The following is an 8042-nucleotide window of genomic DNA, read 5'->3' as shown; positions in this document are numbered from 1 at the left end:
TCCTGTTGGCTTCGCCTTCAGAGTGGGCTGGTCTGAGCACTTTGCAGCTGTCCACGCCACCCTGGTCCCAGCTGCTGGCTTCTCTTGGCTGGCCTCTCTGTCTCACCCCCTACCCCCACTCCACTGTTCTCCACTCACTGGCCCAGAAGCCACATCATAAGTTTGATCTATTCTCTGATCAAAACCCTCCTGTGACTTCTCATCTCACTCAGTGTAAAAGCCCAAATTCCTTCACACAGCATGGACTGTGTCCTGCCACTTTCTCCTCAATCATTTCCTACTGGCCACACGGTTGCCTGCTGGTCCACCACACACTCCTGCCTCCTGGCTCTACACTCGCTGTCCCTCTGCCCCATTTCTAGTATCCACAAGGCTCATTCCTCTTTAAAAAAAAAAGCCTGACCTGGGTTGGCACAGTGGTTAATGTGTCAACTTGCAACACTGAGGCCCCAGTTCGAAACCCAGGGCTTGCTCGGTCAAGGCACATATGGAAGTTGATGCTGTCTGCTCTAACCCCCTTCTCCCTCTTGTCTCTCTCATTTTTATATTATTAAGTGAGAGGCGGGGAGGCAGAGACAGACTCCTGTATATGCCCTGACTGGGATCCGCCCGGAAAGCCCATTAGGGCACGATGCTTTGCCCATCTGGGGTGTTGCTCTGTTGCTCAGGAACCGAGCTCTTAGCGCCGGAGGCGGAGGCCATGGAGCCATCCTCAGCACTCCGGCCAGCTTGCTCCAATGGAGCCTTGGCTGCAGGAGGGGAAGAAAGTCTCTCTCCTCTCTAAAGTGAGTAAATAAAGTCTTTAAAAAAAGAAAAGCCTCACTTCACCCTAGCTCCTTTTTTCATCACTTTCTTCAATATGGGAAGAAAAGATGGTGGATATGTCACCTCAAAGAGGCTCCCTCAACTTCCTGGTAAAAAATCCTTCTTGCTTAATTTTCTCTACTCCTTATCACCCACCCTATGACTCATTATTACTCCTCATTCTGTCTAGTAAAATATAAGCTCCATGGACTTTGTCCACATTGATTCACTCTGGTACCCCATACCTGCGGGCCTTGCACTGCGTAGGGTGACAGTCCCTGTAAACTGTCCTGTATGGTCCTTAAAGACAAATGGGCTTTCTTTTCTTTCTCCTTTTGGGGACCACAGCAGAAGCGAAAGGTTATAGGTTTTGGCGTTGGACAGGCCCACCCTCCAACCCCAGGTCTGTCCTTCACTAGCCAGATGGCCTTGGGCAGTTTCCTCTTCTCCGTATTTCCCTTTTCTCATCTGTAAAATTGGCAATGTGCATTTCATCAATGAGCTATTTTTAAGTACAGTACTGTGTCATTTAGGATTTTGTTCAGCTGCTTGTCACAGAAACCTGACTACAGTGGCTCGAACAAACAGGTGCTTATTTCTCTACACAGGCAGTTCAGAGGCAGGCGTTTCAGGCTGTGGAAGTAGTGCAGGGCCACCGAGGACTCAGGTACTCGCCCATCATCCTTAGCACCCTTAGTATGTGTCTGTCTGTCCGGTGGCAAGATGTACCTGTGTACTTTCAGGCTGCACATCCACATTCTGAGGAGGAGGGGGAAAGAGCAAAGATGTTTTAAAGAACTCTCCCAGAAATTCCACCTTTGGACTTGGGTTCTATGTGATTGACTCCATCTGGGTCACACGGGCACCAGTGGCTGCACGCAGGCAAGGCAGCGCACGCTGCTGCTCAGACAAGACCGGGTCTGTCTGAAAGGGAGGCTGGTGGGGGGGTACTGGGTTGACAGCTGCAGTACAGCTCTGGCTCCAGCACCAGGGACCCAGAGGACATTTATTTAACTGTGATTGTTTCTTCAGGAGCTCTGAGGAAGCACCTTGTCTGTTACCTGAACCACTGGGTCAAGTAAGTCTTGCCAGCTTACATGTGTTTATCAGGCAACCTTTTCCAAAGTGTTTTAGAACAGATATTCATCCATACTTTGCTAGAGCCTCACAAAGCCCCTAATGGAGAGAGACAGTTCTTTTGTGTGTGTGTGTGTGTGTGTGTGTGTGTGTTTATGTAGTTCAAGTGTCACATCGAATATATCTCCCTCTCCCCCACCCCGTGTTCCCTTTGATACCCTTTGCCCCCTCTCCCCAGTGCCCTCCCCGCTTCCCTCCAGGATTTGCTGTCCTGCTCTCTTTTTCTCTGTGTTATGTATACATAATTTCACTATTCCCTTTCCCCTCTCTTCTCCTTTCCTTCTGTTCCCTTTGATCCCTCCTCTTCTCTATTCTGTTCCTCAGTTCACATTGTTCCTTGGATTCCTCAAATGAGCGAAGTCATATGATATTTTTCTTTCTCTGCCTGGCTTATTTCACTTAACATAATAGTCTCCAGGTTCATCCAGGTTGTCATAAAATGTAAGATTTCCTTTTTTGTTCATGGCCCCATAGTATTCCATTGTATATATGTACCACAGCTTTTTAATCCACTCGTCCACTGATGGACACTTGGGGTGTTTCCAGATCTTGGCTATTGTGAACAATGCTGCAATAAACATGGGGGGTATATGTCTTCTTTTGAATCAGTGATTTGGTATTCTTAGGATATATTCTTAAAAGTGGGATAGTTGGGTCAAAATAGCAGTTCCATTTTGAATTTTTTGAGGAAATCCCACAGAGTTCTCCACAGTGGCTGCACAAATCTGCATTCCCACCAGCAGTGCAGGAGGGTTCCCTTTTCTCCACACCCTTGCCAGCACTTATTGTGTGTGATTTGTTAATGAGTGCCATTCTGACAGATGTGAGGTGGTATCTCATTGTGGTTTTAATTTGCATAATTATTTAATTATAAATTGTTTATAATTTTCTGAATTCAAGTCTTTAACCTCCTTGGTTAAATTTACTCCTAAGTACTTTATTTTTTTTGTTGTTGCAATAGTAAAGGGGATTGTTTCCTTAATTTCTCTTTAAGACAGTTCATTGTTGGTGTATAAAAATGCCTCTGATTTCTGAATATTTATTTTATATCCTGCCACCTTGCTGAATTTATTTATCAGATGCAGTAGTTTTTTGACTGAGACTTTAGGGTTTTCTATGTACAGTATCATATCATCAGCAAATAATGATAGTTTTATTTCTTCTCCAATTTGGATGCTTTTTATTTCTTCTTCTTGTCTGATTGTTGTGGCTAGGACTTCTAGAACTATGTTGAATAAGAGTGGTGAAAGGGGTCACCATTGCCTTGTTCCTGATCTTAAGGGAATTGCTTTTAATTTTTGCCTGTTGTTGGCTTTGGGTTTGTCACAGATGGCCTTTATTATGTTGACGTATGATCCCTGTATTCCCACTTTGCTGAGAGTTTTGATCATAAATGAGTGCTGGATTTTATCAAATGTTTTTTCTGCATCTATTGATATTATGTGATTTTTCTCTTTTGTTTATGTGATGAATCACATTGATTGATTTGGGAATATTATACCAGCCTTGCCTCCCAAGAATAAATCCTACTTGATCATGGTGTATGATTTTTTTCATATATTGCTAGATCCAGTTTGCTAATATTTTGTTGAGAATTTTAGCATCTAAGTTCATCAGGGATATTGGCCTATAGTTTTCTTTCTTTGTAGTGTTTTTGCCTGGTTTTGGAATGAGGATTATGCTCGCTTCATAAAAGGAGCTTGGAAGTCTTCCCTCCTCTTGAATTTTTTTAAATGGCTTGAGAAGGAGAGGAGTTAGTTCTTCTTTGAATATTTGGTAGAATTCGCCTGTGAAGCCATCTGGGTCAGGGCTTTTGTTTGTTGGGAGGTTTTTGTTTGTTTTTTGTTGTTGGGAGTTTTTTTAATAACTGTTTCGATCTTATTTGTAGTAATCGGTCTCTTTAGGTTTTCTGATTTTTCCAGATTTATTTTTGAAATATTATATATTTCAAGGAATTTGTCCATTTTACCTAGGTTGTCTAATTTTTTGCTATACAGTTCTTCATAGTCTTTTCTTAAAATCCTTTGTATTTCTGCTGTGTCAGTTGTTCTTTTCCACTCTCATTTCTAATTTTATTTATTTGAGTCCTCTCCCTTTTTTTCTTGGTGAGTCTGGTTAAAGGTTCACCAATCTTGTTTACCTTTTCAAAGAACCAGTTCTTGGTTTCATTGATTGTCTGTATTATTTTTAGCCTCTATGTCATTTATTTCCGCTCTGATCTTTATTATTTCCTTCCTTCTACTTCCTCTGGGCTTTACTTGCTGTTCTTTTTCTAGTTCTTTTAGATGCAGGGTTAAGTTGTTTATTTGAGCTTTTCCTTCTTTTTTTAAATTTTTTAAAAAATTTATTTATTTTTTAGAGACAGAGAGTGAGTCAGAGAAGAGGGATAGACAGGTACAGACAGACAGGAACGGAGAGAGATGAGAAGCATCAATCATTAGTTTTTCATTGTGCGTTGCAACACCTTAGTTGTTCATTGATTGCTTTCTCATATGTGCCTTGACTGTGGGCCTTCAGCAGACCGAGTAACCCCTTGCTGGAGCCAGCGACCTTGGGTTCAAGTTGGTGGGCTTTTTGCTCAAACCAAATGAGCCCGCACTCAAGCTGGCGACCTCAGGGTCTCGAACCTGGGTCCTCTGCATCCCAGTCCAACACTCTATCTACTGTGCCACTGCCTGGTCAGGCTTTTTCTTCTTAAGGTATACCTGTAATGCTATGCACTTCTCTCAGGACTGCTTTTGCTGTGTCCCATAAATTTTGAGTTCTTGTATGTTCATTTTCATTTGTTTCAAGGAAATTTTTGATTTCTTCCTTGATCTCATTGTTAATCCATTCATTTTTTAATAACATGCTATTTAGTCTCCAAGTGTTTGAATGTTTTCCAGTATTTCTGTTGTAGTTAATTTCTAGTTTCATGCCATTGTGATCAGAAAAGATGCTTGGTATGGTTTTAATCTTCTTGAATTTATTGAGACTCATTTTGTGTCCTAACATGTGGTCTGTCCTAGAGAATGTACCATGAGCATTTGAAAAGAATGTGTATTCTGCTGCTTTAGGGTGAAAGGTTCTGAAGATATCTATTAAATCCAGTTCATCTAATGTATCATTTAAGGCTGCTGTTTCTTTGTTAATTTTCTGTCATGAGGATCTATCCATTAATGTTAGTGGGGTATTGAAATCCCCTGTTATAGTATTGCTGTTGATCTCGCCCTTTATGTCGATCAAAATCTGCTTTATATATTTAGGTGCTCCTGTATTAGGCACATAGATATTTATAAAGGCTATATCTTCCTGTTGGATTGCTCCCTTTATCATTATGTAGTGACCTTCTTTATCCTTTACTGTAGCCTTTGTTTTAAAGTCTCTTTTGTCAGATATAAGTGTTGCTACCCCATCTTTTATTTCTTTTTCTTTTGATTGAAATACTTTTTTCCATCCCTTCACTCTCAGTCTATGTGTATCTTTTGTTCTGAGGTGAATCTCTTGTAGGCAGCATATGAACAAGTCATGTTTTCTTTTTTTTTTTTTTTTTTGTATTTTTCTGAAGCTGGAAACGGGGAGAGACAGTCAGACAGACTCCCGCATGAGCCCGACTGGGATCCACCTGGCACGCCCACCAGGGGGCGACGCTCTGCCCACCAGGGGGCGATGCTCTGCCCCTCCGGGGCTTCGCTCTGCCGCGACCAGAGCCACTCTAGTGCCTGGGGCAGAGGCCAAGGAGCCATCCCCAGCACTCGGGCCATCTTTGCTCCAATGGAGCCTGGCTGCGGGAGGGGAAGAGAGAGACAGAGAGGAAGGAGGGGGTGGGGGTGGAGAAGCAAATGGGCGCTTCTCCTATGTGCCCTGGCCGGGAATCGAACTCGGGTCCCCCACACGCCAGGCCGACGCTCTACCACTGAGCCAACCTGGCCAGGTCCACAAGTCATGTTTTCTTATCCATTCAGCTACCCTATGTCTTTTGATTGGAGCATTTAATCCATTTACATTTAAGGTTATTATTGATATGTAGTTGTTTATTGCCATTTTATTCTTTAAATCTACAGTCCTCTTTTTCTAGATTATTTTTTCTTTCCTTTGCTCTGTTTACAGCAGGCCCCTTAACATTTCTTGTAGCATTGGTTTAGTTGTAATGAATTCCTTGAGGGTTTTTTTTTGTCTGGGAAGCTTTTTATTTCTTTTTCAATTTTAAACGATAACCTTGCTGGATAAAGAAGTCTTGGTTATAGGCTCTTGTTTTGCATTACTTTGAATATTTCTTGCCAGTCCCTTCTGGCCTCTAGTGTTTCTGTTGAGAAGTCGGATGTCATCCTTATGTGGGCTCCTCTGTAGGTGATTGACTGCTTTTCTCTTGCAGCTTTTAGTAGTCTTTCTTTATCTCTTAATTTTGGTATTTTAATTATGATGTGTTTTGGTGTAGGCCTCTTTGGGTTCCTCTTTAGTGGGACTCTCTGTGCTTCTTGAATGTGTGTGACTTTTTCCTTCATCAATTTAGGGAAGTTTTCAGTTATGATTTCTTCAGTCAGATTCTCTATCCCTTGTTCTTTCTCTTCTCCTTCCGTAACCTCTGTGATGCTGATGTTGTTTCTCTTCGTGTTGTCGCAGAGCTCTCTTAGAGTTTCCTCAGACTTTTTGAGCCTCTTTTCTTTTTGCTGCTCTACTTCCATGCTTTTGTTTATCGTGTCCTCTAAATCGCTGATTCGATCTTCCGCTTCATCCAGCCTGCTTTTAATTCCTTCTAGTGTAGTCTTCATTTTTGATATTGTATTTGTCATTTTTGACTGATTCTTTTTTATGATTTCAATGTCCTTTTTGATGGTTGCTATTTCTTTATTTTGGTGCTCATTACATCCATCCATTGTTGTTCTAAGATCTTTGAGCATCCTAACAATCATTATTTTAAACCCTGCATTCAGTAATTTGGTTACTTCCATTTCATTCATTTCCTTTTCTGGGAATTTCTCTTGTTGATTTATTTGGATTGCATTTCTCTGTCTTCCCATTTTTTCTATGTATAGACTCCTCATTTGGGTGTGCTGTTTGAATAGCTAGCTGAGGCTAGGGTTTAAGTTTTCTGCTTCTAGCTATCAGTTGTGTTAGTTCTAGATCTTCTTGGGTTGGCATCATCTGTTGTTTGTAATCTGCTGTGGGCTGCTTGTCAGCAGCTACTGCTCTTTTTGCTGTTTGTGTGGGTGGTTTCTGTGCCTGGGTAGTGTGTGAGGGGCCAACCTGTCTATAAGGATCAGCTTCCTCCTGCTTAGAGCTGTCAGCAGCTTTGTACAAACTGCAAGCTCCGAATGATTTGCCTCCGCTTTTCAGCTGTTCCTCTTGCAGCTGCCTCGTCTTTCCAGAGTCCTCTGTTGAAGGACTGTAGTGTGGGCCCAACTGGCCTCACCTAACCTACCCCACAGATTGCAAACTTGTTGGGTTAGGGCAGCTGAGGTTACGAATACAACGTTAGTGGGACCCCCTACTTCAGGGGTCTCATGGGCTGTAGCTCAGTACCAGGAATGTGGCCCCTACTCCGGGGCCTAATCCCTGGAGAGGGGGAAGTGGGCATGGCTTGCTCTTTGGTCCCAGTTATCACTCTATCCAGACTTTTTTTTATAAACCTCCATAGGGTATGGCCACAGGAGTGTGGTGGGTGTGGCCTCTGAGAATCAGAGGTGGTGTCTGCCCATCAGTTCTCTGGGGGTGGGGCCCATTCTCAGCAGTGGAGGGGGGAGGTGTAGCTCGGGTCTCACCGGAAACCTGAGTCGCTGACCCTCCCCCTGCTTCTTCGCCTTTTGGAACGACTCTTTCCCCTGGCTGGATATGGAGAGATTTCCAGGGGTGGGGCAGCTGCTTTTCCCCAGACTGGTGCAGGACAAAAGGATCACTCCTCCCATGTAAATGTCCACTTTAGCCCTGGAGAATGACTCAGTGCAGGTGTTCTGGTCACCCTCACCATGTCTCTCCCTATGCCTCCAGCTTTACACTTTTCTCGTGCAACTCCAGTCCTCTCTGCACTTCTGCCCCTGGTGCCCCAGCCAAGTGGTCACAAGAGAGATTTTCTGTGCAGGCCCTTTAAGACTGAATCTACCTTTCTAACCCCCCCCCAACCC

Source organism: Saccopteryx leptura, chromosome 4, assembly GCF_036850995.1.
Source record: "Saccopteryx leptura isolate mSacLep1 chromosome 4, mSacLep1_pri_phased_curated, whole genome shotgun sequence".
Classification (NCBI taxonomy): domain Eukaryota; kingdom Metazoa; phylum Chordata; class Mammalia; order Chiroptera; family Emballonuridae; genus Saccopteryx; species Saccopteryx leptura.
This window is presented reverse-complemented; position numbering follows the sequence as displayed.